Source organism: Lactuca saligna, chromosome 5 (assembly GCF_052625555.1).
Source record: "Lactuca saligna cultivar CGN05327 chromosome 5, ASM5262555v1, whole genome shotgun sequence".
Lineage (NCBI taxonomy): Eukaryota > Viridiplantae > Streptophyta > Magnoliopsida > Asterales > Asteraceae > Lactuca > Lactuca saligna.
This window is the reverse complement of record NC_136421.1, coordinates 135,826,721-135,838,783: the sequence shown is the minus strand read 5'-3', so window position 1 is coordinate 135,838,783 and position 12,063 is coordinate 135,826,721.

Sequence of the window (12,063 nt, the reverse complement as noted above, 5' to 3'; positions counted from 1 at the left end):
CTAAGGGTATACTGTTATATGTCCGACTATCATTGAATTCTTAGTTATATATCCTATATATTTGTGTTGGATATGAAGTCTTCACCTTATTTAATACCTTTGTAAATCAAAGGCATGCAATCCCACAGTCTATTTAACAATAATAGGTATAGTTAATACTACTACTCATTACCCCTATCACTATGATACTCGCTATAATTACTATAATTACAAGTTAATACATGTTAAAGAGAACACTCTATATACTATACTAAAAGTTCACTATACTATATTTCAAGAGAATACACTAATCCAGAATGTGACACACTATCCCTCTATACGACACTCTATTGCGCAATTACCATGTAACCAGAGCTTCCCGGAAGGAAATTAGCACTACATGTATAGATCTATACAGGATGGACACTATTACATCTTGATTGCTAACTACAGTCTGAGCCGACTTGCCCCAGGGGTGAGACAACATCGCTACACTATATACTACTAATTGAAGTTTGCAACACTACTACTTAAAGGTTAAGTTAACTTCCCGAAGTAAATAAATATATACTACTAATTGAAGTTTGCAACACTACTACAACCAGCCGACAATACCTTCCCTCATCTACTTTACTTGAATGAAATTTATTACATTATTTTTATAACTGAAAGTTTCAATGGGAATACTTTTACACACTCGAAGGATCAAACATACAAATGCTCAAATCTAGAAAATATAGGATTTTCTAGGGATTTTTACTATTCTGAAACGTTAATTGCAGCTTTTATATTACATGATTGTAAACACTTTTATACAAGCAACGACACTAAATTCTTATGAACTCACTAGTTTTATGCTGATACTTGTTTTCAAAATAACTTGTATTCTCAGGTTAAAAATAGACAGGTACTGGTGCAACTTTTGAGAAGATGGAGCATATACAAGACCCATCTTTTATTTTTGTTAATACTTTTGGTGTCTATTAAACTATACAAAACACGTTTGTATTTACAATTACTATATTAATGCAATGGTTGTTGTTGCTTGTTTTTAGTATTATGCAATTGTTATGATACTGTACATGACGTCCTCCACCCCAGAACGTATTCTGCCGTTCTCGGTTTTGGGGTGTGAAAGATTGGTATCAGAACATTGTTTATAGTGAATCAAGTATATCAACCCATAAAAGATATACAAACTATAAACACTTCAGGACTAAAACACTCTGACCAAGAATATGTACTTTTAAATACTAAAATATTTAATTAAGTATATATATATATATATATATATATATATATATATATATATATATATATATATATATATATATATACATTCATAAATATAAAGGGTCAGTATCATACTAGAACAGAACGAAAGTATTAAGATTGTTGAGCAGCACAACTAGGCTTAGAGACATATAGTCACATCTAGGTGGATGTAGCCTGATCAACTACATTTTCCTAGAAGTGAGTATCATGTGCCTAAGAGTGATTGTGATGTTGCAACAAGTCTAAAAACTTACCAACACTACCACAAGAACGTTAGAACAAGAATACTATAGGAGTATTCTACATTTTACTAACTACATATGTGATAACTAAAAGGGTCGTTACTAGTAGGGCAATAGTGCTAAGTGGATACACCACAGTTACATGTGACTAGGGTGCTATAGACTTAGAATCTATGACCTTTGCTTTATTTCCTGTTCTTGTTTTATTGGAGATTTGGAGTTAGGGTCACCTACTTGAAGGACTATCTTGCTTCGGTTACATGAAATTGGTATGCACTATGCAAGTATTGGGTCGACTAATAACGATCATCTTATAAGTATCATAGATTAGTACGTTTATTAACCTTTCTTTCCCCCATTCTCGCGTAGATAGCATGGCTGGCTTCCACCATCCCAGTGATCCATATTATCCGAACCAAGGCAATGGAGGATGGCTCGATGAGGAGCCAGAAGATGATCACCTGATCCATTTGGATCATCACTGTGATGAAGGCTTTATGGAAAGCTCCGACTCCGAACGAGAAGTCAACAACCTGCCCCCAGTAGCTTCAAACCCTAATCTCCGTCCGACATTTCAAGGTCCCACCCCCATGTGGGCAATAACCTTGAACCGATGGAGCGATGAGCAGGGTCAGCATGTACCTTTCAACGAAGAACGAAGCTTCTACAACATATGCGAAGGAGGATCAGTGGATCGAGTCTTGCCCATCATGGTCCGTAGGATTTACAGGAACACCGAACAAGGCCAAGCAGCTATTGGCAGAGTCGTGGAAATTGATGCCAACTCCAACCTTAACACTGTCCGTATCCGCTAACTGGAAGAAACCGTGAATATGACTAGGAGGACCAATAAGGCAATGTAGCAACAGCTAGCTGCATCCCGAGCCGAAGTTAGGGAACTCTGAGCGCATCAGAGGGTTCAGGAAAGACATCTTTAAGAAGTGGTTCGCCAACTGGCTGATCTTAGGGTTCGCCCAATGAGTACCCATCGCCAGTAGAAGATATCTACTTATCTTTCTCTTTTGTTTAAGGAATAGCCTTTTTCTTTCTATGCTCGGTAGAGCACTTGTTTGTAAACGTTCCTAACTTTGAAAGTACTCTAATTAGGCCTCTAGGCTGCCAACATTTTTCCTTATGGTTTGAAGTAAGATCTACTGTTATGTCGCCTTTCTCGAATTCATTTTACATCATTAATACCAGTAATATTGGCAGCTACACACTTTGTGAGAAAGTCTGAAGTTTTGTGTTTTTCTACTTTATTGCTATGATTCTATCTGATAACTGAACTATGTCAGTTTGGTCAGTAAAACTCTCACAACTTATTTACAATCAATTCTTACTATTATCTTCGTCCTTATAAATTTCCAGTAAAAGATGCCTTCCCGCAAGCGTCCGAACAGAGGCAGACCTGCAACTCAGATTCCACCTCCAACACCTCCTCCTCCACAGTTCGATCCTGTGATTTTTCAAGCGGTTGTAACAACCGTTATGGCTCAAATGAACTCCAGTGATGCCAGTGGAGCTGGAATGGGCATCAACTCCAGACATGGTGAAATTCCCTCACATACACAGGGGTGTACTTATAAAGATTTCATGACCTGCAAACTGACATTTTTTCAACGGGACCGGAGGAATCCTTGCTTTGTCCTTATGGATTGTAAGGACTGAAGTTGTCTTCGAAATGTGCTCATGCCCCGAAGAAAGCAAAATAAAGTTCGCTGCTGCCACCTTCACTAAAAGGGCCTTGACATGGTGGAATGGCCATGTTAAATCACTCTCCTTGGTAACAGCCAACGCCATGGGCTGGGACACACTGAAGGACCTACTGATGAATGAGTACTACCCTAGGGGAGAAGTTCAGAAACTCGAAGAAGAACTTTGGAATCTCAAGATGAAGGGGACCAACATAATAGCTTATACTGCCAAATTCTGCGACCTGGTAGCTATGTGTCCTAACATGATCCCTTCTGAAAGCAAGAAGATAGAACGATACATCTGGGGTTTAGTGCCCCCGTATCAAGGGAACGTGTTAGCATCAGGCCCTACGACCTTTGACAGCGCCAATGAATTGGCCCAAAGGTTGATTGATCATGAAACTCCCTCCACCCCATCAACAACCACGACGATTACCACTGCACCACCCAAATCAACCGAAAACAAGAGGAAGTGTTGGGATCAGAAGAAGGGCAAGAAAACTAAATCCTCCTCCAAAAACCAACAAATGGTGGCCGTCCATGCTGCCACCACTCCTGCTACCCCTATGCCAGCCCAATCCTATCCTAGAAGTTTACCCAAATGCCCCAAGTGCCCCTTCAATCACAACGGCACCTACCGAGAATTGCACTGCACCAACTACGAGCGGAAGGGCCATACCGTCTGGTTTTGCAGATCCCAACCCAAACCTATCTCTCAAGTCCCCAGCTCGGGAGTGAGCCAAGCCTGCTATGGCTGCGGTAAGGTTGGTCATTTCAAGAAAAATTGTCCAAAGACCGGGAATACGGGAGGAACAGGAAGACTACTTGCTATTGGCCACAATGAAGCAGTAGCAGACCCCACAGTACTCACGGGTACCTTTCTTCTCAACAACTCTTATGCTTGTATCTTATTCAATAGTGGAGCAGAAAGAAGATTCATAAACCAAAAATTTAAACACTTACTTAAGCAATCCCCACAACCACTAAAAGAAACATTCGTCGTGGAAATGGCTAACGGAAAGACAGAGAGCTCTAACGAAGTCTACGTAGGTTGCACCCTCACGCTAGATGATCATTCATTCCCAATCGATCTCATACCAGTATCGATCAAGAGTTTCGAAGTCATTGTGGGCATGGACTGGTTGAGTCCCCATCACACCGATATTCTGTGATTCGACAAAGCCATCTGTCTAAATCTACCAAATAACGAAACTCTGTTACTCTACGAAGACAAACCCAACACGAGTTTTCATATCATTTCCAGTATTCAAGCCGATAAGTACTTGCGTAAAGAATATCATGCATTTCTTGCACACATTGTCGACACTAGCCGAAAAACGAAAGATCTAAAAGATTTCCCCGTAGTATGCTACTTTCCTGATGTCTTCCCTGAGGAGTTACCAGGGTTACCCCCGCAACACCAAGTCGAGTATCGGATCGACTTAATTCCAGGAGCTACCCCTGTAGCCAAATCACCCTATCGTCTAGCACCTACTGAGATGCAAGAACTGTCTGGTTAACTTAACGAGTTGCTCAGCAAGGGCTTTAGAAGACCGAGTTTCTCACCATGGGGAGTGCCGGTCTTGTTCATAAAGAAGAAAGGCGGATCGTTCTGTATGTGCATCGATTATAGAGAACTCAACAAACTAATGGTTAAAAATCGTTACACTCTTCCCCGTATAGACGACCTATTCGACCAACTGCAAGGGGCGAGTTACTTTTCCAAGATTGATCTTAGGTTCGGGTATCACCAGTTACGAGTGCTTGAGGAGGATGTTCTGAAAACAGCCTTCCGAACTCATTACGGACACTACGAGTTCGTAGTAATGTCGTTCGGACTGACCACCGCGCCCGCAGTATTCATGGATTTAATGAATATGGTGTGCCGTCCTTACTTGGCTCAGTTCTTCATCGTCTTCATTGATGACATACTCATCTACTCTCGAAGTAAGGAGGAGCATAGCAATCACCTACAACAAGTTCTAGAAAGCCTACGATCCGAGAAGCTATCTGCGAAATTCTTGAGGTGCAAATTCTGGATCCGAAGAGTCGAATTCTTAGGACACGTGGTTAGCGAAGAGGGAATCCACGTGGACCCATCCAAAATCAAAGCTATTGAAAACTCGTCAGCACCAAAGACGCCTAAATAAATTCATCAATTTCTAGGCCTCGTTGGCTACTACCGCAGATTCATTCAGAACTTCTCTCGGATTGCGAAAACTCACACTACATTGACTCAGAAAGGCGTGACATTTGACTGGAGAGAAAAATAGGAGGAGGCATTCCAAACCCTGAAACGAGCCTTATGCACCGCACCAATACTATCCCTCCCTAAAAGGACAGAAGATTTCGTGGTATACTGCGATGCTTAGAACTAGGGGCTTGGTTGTGTTCTGATGCAACGAGGTAAGGTCATTGCCTTAGCCTCAAGACAGCTAAAGATACACGAGGTCAACTACACCACGCATGACCTCGAATTAGGAGTGGTTGGGTTCGCCCTAAACATCTAGAGACATTACCTGTACGGTACGAAGAGCACGATATACACCGACCACAAAAGTCTACAACACAAATTCAACCAGTAGGAGCTCAACATGAGACAACGGCGGTGGGGTGAGCTACTCAATGATTACGAATGCGAAATTCGTTATCATCCGGGTAAAGCCAATGTGGTAGCCGACGCCCTAAGCCGGAAAGAACATTCTGGTCAAAGAGTCAAGTCGTTAGTAATGACTATCCATTCACATCTCTCCAAACAGATTAAGGAAGCTCAGCTCGAAGTGTTGAAACCTGAAAATGTGGTGGGAGAATCCCTATGAGGAATGGATAAGAACTTGGAAGTCAAGGATGACGGAGCCTTATATCTCATGGACCGAATCTGGACACTACGCCACGGTGGCTTCAGACACTTGGTCGTGAAGGAAGCCCACAACACTCGATACTCCGTTCACCCAGGATCAGATAAAATGTATTTGGATCTTAAAAAGTCATACTAGTGGCCTAACATGAAAGCAGAGATTGCTACCTTCGTAAGTAAATGCGTTACTTGCGCCAAGGCCAAGGTCAAATACCAGAAGCCATCAGGTCTTCTACAGCAACCGGAGATACCGGAGTGGAAGTGGGAGCGAATCACTATGGATTTAATAACTAAACTACCTATGACAGCGGGTGGACTTGATACCATATGGGTCATTATCGACAGATTGACCAAATCCGCACACTTCCTGCCCATCAAGGAAAAAGACAAGATGGAGAAACTAACCAGAACATACATTAAGGAAATCGTACGACTGTATGGTATCCCTATATCTATCATCTCCGATAGGGATAGTAGGTTTACTTCTAGATTCTAGAAATCACTGCAAAACGCATTAGGGATGAGGCTGAACATGAGTACAACCTACTATCCGCAGACAAACAGACAATGTGAGAGGACTATCCAAACCCTGGAAGATATGCTGCGAGCCTGTGTGATCGACTTTGGTAAGGCATGGGATGCCCACTTACCCCCTTGTCGAGTTTTCCTATAACAACAGTTATCACATGAGCATCAAGGCAGCTCCATTCGAAGCCCTTTACGGTCGGAAGTGCAGATCCCCTTTGTGCTGGGCTAAGGTGGGTGACACTCAGTTAGCTAAACGATGCATTCCAGACAGCGCTCTCACGGGTACAGAGATCATTCGAGAAATGACCAAGAATATCATACAAATACGTGAATGACTAAAAGCGCTAGAGATTGACAGAAAAGCTATGCAGACAAACGAAGAAAACCCTTGGAATTCCAGGTGGGAGACCGAGTTCTTTTGAAAGTCTCTCCCTAGAAAGGCACAATCTGCTTTGGAAAGCGTGGAAAACTGAATCCAAGATACATAGGGCCTTTCGAGATTCTCGCTAGGATTGGCCCCGTAGCTTACAAACTTAACCTACCCCACGAAGTCAGTAACAGACTTCCTACCTTCCACATCTCGAATTTGAAAAAGTGCCTATCTGATGAGAACCACGTAATCCCACTAGACGAGATCGAGATAAACGAGAGCCTTAACTTCGTGGAAGCACCTGTGGAAATTATGTATTGGGAGGTCAAACGAACGAAACTAAGCCGCATCCCAATTGTGAATGTTTGGTGGAACGCCAAATGAGGACCGGAGTGCACTTGGGAGCGCGAGGATCAAATGAAACTCAAATATCCTCATCTCTTTACTTAGATGTATTGTAATAATTTAGCTACTTGAATTCTAAATTTTGGGACGAAATTCCATCTAATGGGGGGATGATGTGACAACCTGAAATTTATTCCGTCACTGAAACCCGTTTCCGTTAATAGAACTCGTTTTTATGAAAACTTTTCCGTTAACATTGGGATCAGACAAATTAAAATTTTGAACTTTCATTATGACTTCATAAGGATCGGGACAAATTAGAAAAACGTGAAACACCCTCAATATTACCTTAAAAAGTTTTAATTACAATCAACTCAAATTACGACCATTATTCGAGTACGGCCATAAGCCCCGTTTAATGTCGGTATCGGATAAATTTCCACCTGACCACAAACTCAAACCCTATATAAGGGTTGGGTGGTCACCAACTTAAAATTTTTACCACTCTAGTCACTCTCTCTCTCTCTACTCTCTCTTCAAGGCTCGATTCTTCCAAAAATCCGCAAGTTTTCGCCCCCAAATTGTAAGTTCTCTTACCCCAGATTGTTCTAAAGATCATTACATGTCTATATAGCTTGAAAATCATCCAAGAAATTTAAGAACACGGATTTTACAGCCCAAGAACTCTCTTAGCCTCAAAACCCCTAAAAGGGTGCCAAAGGTCCCTAAATCCCCTCCTTAGGCTTAGAGACCAACTTAAAACTTATCCTTGAAGTGGTTTAGACATTAAATATTAAGTTTGGAGGCTTGAAAGAGGGTTTACGGCCCAGGAACACTCTTAGGCCGTAAACTCCCTCAAATAATGCAAATTCTGCCCTAAACCCCCTATTTAGCCTTGGACCTTAGAAACCTGTAGGAGTGAGCTAAGGACCTCAAAAATGAAGGATAAGGGGTGTCCAAGGGTTTACGGCCATAAACCATGGTGTTCACGACCATAAACTCCCAAGGAGTGGTCCAAGGACCGCAAACTCCAAGGGAGTGCCCCCTTTGAACCCTAAACACCTCTCAAGCCATGGATTTAATCCTAGAACCCTTCCTAGTGATGTAAGAGACCCTTAAGCACTCAAATACACTCCTCCCATGAGTTTATGGCCATAAACTCATGGGGGAATTGGTACCTTAACCGAAAACTCACCTAAGGTGAGTATTTGAAGAGTAAACTCCATAATAAGGCCTTACACTTTCTCCTTGCAACCCAATAGCCTCCTAGCACTTGACCAAATAGTTTTTCTTCGCATTAGGGTGTCGATACGTGTTTAATTACTGTTTTAATCACTAATTATATGTAAACATATATCTTCATATGTTACTAGGGTTTATAAAGTGTGTTCAAGTCGTCACTTGACACCAAGCACTCAACCGACACTTCCACCTGATCCACTCACTACAGGTGAGTTCATAAACCTTAATTAACCTTTCAAATGCTTTTAAATGTTTTAGGGGGGAATACAAGTTAAATACCGTGACAACCCGATATTTCGAGGCAATATGATGGAACGCAAGTTAAATTTAGGTCAAAATTTAACTTTCCAAAAATCTTATTTGGGTTAAATAAAGTATTAGGAATCGTGTCAAGGTTTTCGTACATATAAAGAACCCTAAAATCCGAGTTATAACGAAGAAGTTATGACCAACCGAAGATTCTCGGCAAAACCGGCAATACTGATAAACGTAAAATGCGAAGTTTCAATACAATAGTTTTTGTCCTTAGGTATCTAAATGAAAGTTTTAGATATCATCAAACCGTAACGGTACACAAAAAGAACATCCAAATCTGACTTCGTATGAGGAAGTTGTAATTTTTCTAAGTTACAGATATAACAGTAGACAGCTAAAAACTCGAAATAGAGATCGAGAGACTTTTGGCCGACACAATCTAAATGAGAATCGAAGGGCTCAACAATACTAGTGCAACGGTAAAAAGTCTGACGAAAACGGACGTCGGGTGAAGAAGTTATGGAACTTTAACGGACTTTTCCTGTCCCGACCTATTAAAAATATAATATTAAAAATAAATTCAAAACTAGCCGACGGAGTGTAAACGAAAGTTGTAGATCGTAGTCGCACCTTTGCGTGGATATAAAGAACATCGAAAACGGAGTTCGTATGAGAAAGATATGAATTTTTGAAGTTTGTTAATTAATTTAAATATAAATTAATTTAAAGCCCGGTATTATCCGAAGAAGGAGTCACCGGTCCGATCCCTCGTACGCCCAGCGTACCGTCGTACGCCCAGTGTACTCGGATGCTAGGCTCCGGTTCGTCCACATCGCTCCGATGTTTCGACTGAGGATGCGCTCATGCATGACGCATGAGTACGCAGCGCGTACTCTCGTACGCCCCGCGTAACGCAACCTCCCAGACCCCTATAAATAGAGATGCGAGGGTGTCGGCCAAAATTGCTAATTTCCTTCCTTTCTCAAGCTGAAGCTCTGCGTTTCAACCCTCGGAGTCATCCCAAAGGCCCGGTTTTCATATCCAAGGTGGGAAGAAAGTTTTACACTCCCGAGACTCCCAAGATTTCCCGAGAATCTCGAGAGATCCGCTTTCTCGAGTAGAAGTTCTGCTCGGTTTTCTTCACGCTTTCTTCAATCAATCAAGTGAGTTCATACCCCTATAAACTACACTTTTAAATGTTTTACAAATACTTTTATATGCTTTTAAGGGGGGAATACAAGTTAAATACTCGATTATTGTCGTGTGTTGTATAATAAAGTTCATTATACGCTTTTTATCAACGAAATCATATGTGATTTATAACTAATATACAAATGGATTTACTACAAGTTTAGCAGTTCTACTAAACATATTAGTTCAAATGACTTTCTTAAACATTTTACATGATTAAAGCTCGTTATCAAACTGTCTTACACACTGTAAGCTTCCTTTCAAAGTCGGTTACAAAGGTGTTTTCAAACAGTGGTTTTCCGTGTACATAAACTGTCTTATCAACCAAAATACTTTCAATCATTTTATAAACTGACATCAAGTCACAAATTCTTTATTAGACTTTTCAACGGATTTACAAAACTTCTTTTTGCTTTTATATTTTAAATTGCATGCCTCTATACATATAGTTATATAAGAAATGTTTAAAAGACTTAGGAAGACTATCAACCCTATTTCCTTTTCCTCGATTTGGATGTGGTCTGGTGGGATATCGGGTACTCCTCCGAAGGTCGTTTAAATATTAGTTATATATCATGTATACATATATGGTCATAAATGTTCCATCAGTTAATTTAGTTCCGATACTCTTGGGTAGCAAGAGTGTATAAACCTACTTGGACACTCATCAATTACATTCTAGTAAACTATTATAGGAATAGTTTACAGTAAACAAAACATTATCCATACTACAAGAAATTACACCAAAGTCAGTTCATTCATGAGTCTAGACTACATGCTATATGAAAGAATACTCTTACATGAATACTTATACATGAATACTTTTACATAGACATTATATGGCAAATTACTATTACATGTTAGATATCTAGATACTATTATATAGTTCGCCTTTCTATCTTTACCTTGTGATACAATCACATCATCGACGGGATAGATTGGACTTTATATCCTAGTACTAAAGGATACTTTGAGGGACTAACGATTCCGAGAACCACTGTTAGCTACAGAGGTAAATGAACAATCTACGGATGTTTTAGGTTGATACCATCGCAGGTATACATAAGGGACTAACCATTCCTAAACCCGGCTGTTAGCAATAGAGGTAAATGAACAATCTACGGATGTTTTAGGTTGATACCATTTCAGGTATACTTAAGGGACTAACTAGTAATAGTTAAACAGGTAAAAACCCTCACATTTTCAAGTGATGCGTACTTTCAAAACATTCGAGTCTTGGTAGAAGACTACTTTTATACTAGTAGGAAATAAGGGATTTTCTAGAGTTTTTCATACCTATACTAAATGTTTCATCAATCATTCACCAGTCTTTCATAACAACTAATCAAAGCAATGACATTAAATACTTATGAACTCACCAGCTTAAATGCTGACCTACACTTTCAAAATGACTTGTATTCTCAGGTTACAAATAGATAGGTGCCGATGCGAGGTTTAGTGAAGACGGAGCAGTGAAGACTCGTCTTTTATTTTGATCAGTTATCTTGTTGTCTTGTACTATGAAAGAAAACAATTGTAACTAAAATTATACTATTAATGCAATGGAAGATGTTGTTGCTTATTTACTACTTTACATTTGTTGTGATACATTACATGACGTCCTCCACCCCAGAACGTTTCTGCCGTTCTCGGTTTTGGGGTGTGACAGATTGGTATCAAAGCATTGTTTATAGTGAATTGAGTATACCAACCCATAAAAGATATACTAACTATAAATACAATGGGATTAAAAATACTCTGATTTAGAGTTTATACTTTAAAAAATAAAATATTTAAGTAAGTATACGTGCCTGCATTCATACTAAAACCAGTGTCACTAGGACAGTACAAAAGAATTACGATTGTTGGGCAACACAAGTGGGCTTAGAGACATATGGTCAAAACTGGGAAGATATAGCATGATCACTTATATTATCTGAGGGTTGACTAGCATGTGCCTAAGTTTAAATTGGGTAGTTGCAACAATGTTAAAACCTTACCAACCCTACCTCAATGAGAGCAATAGAACATAACATTAAAATTAAAATACTATAGGAGTATTTGGTGTTACTATAAGTACTTTAT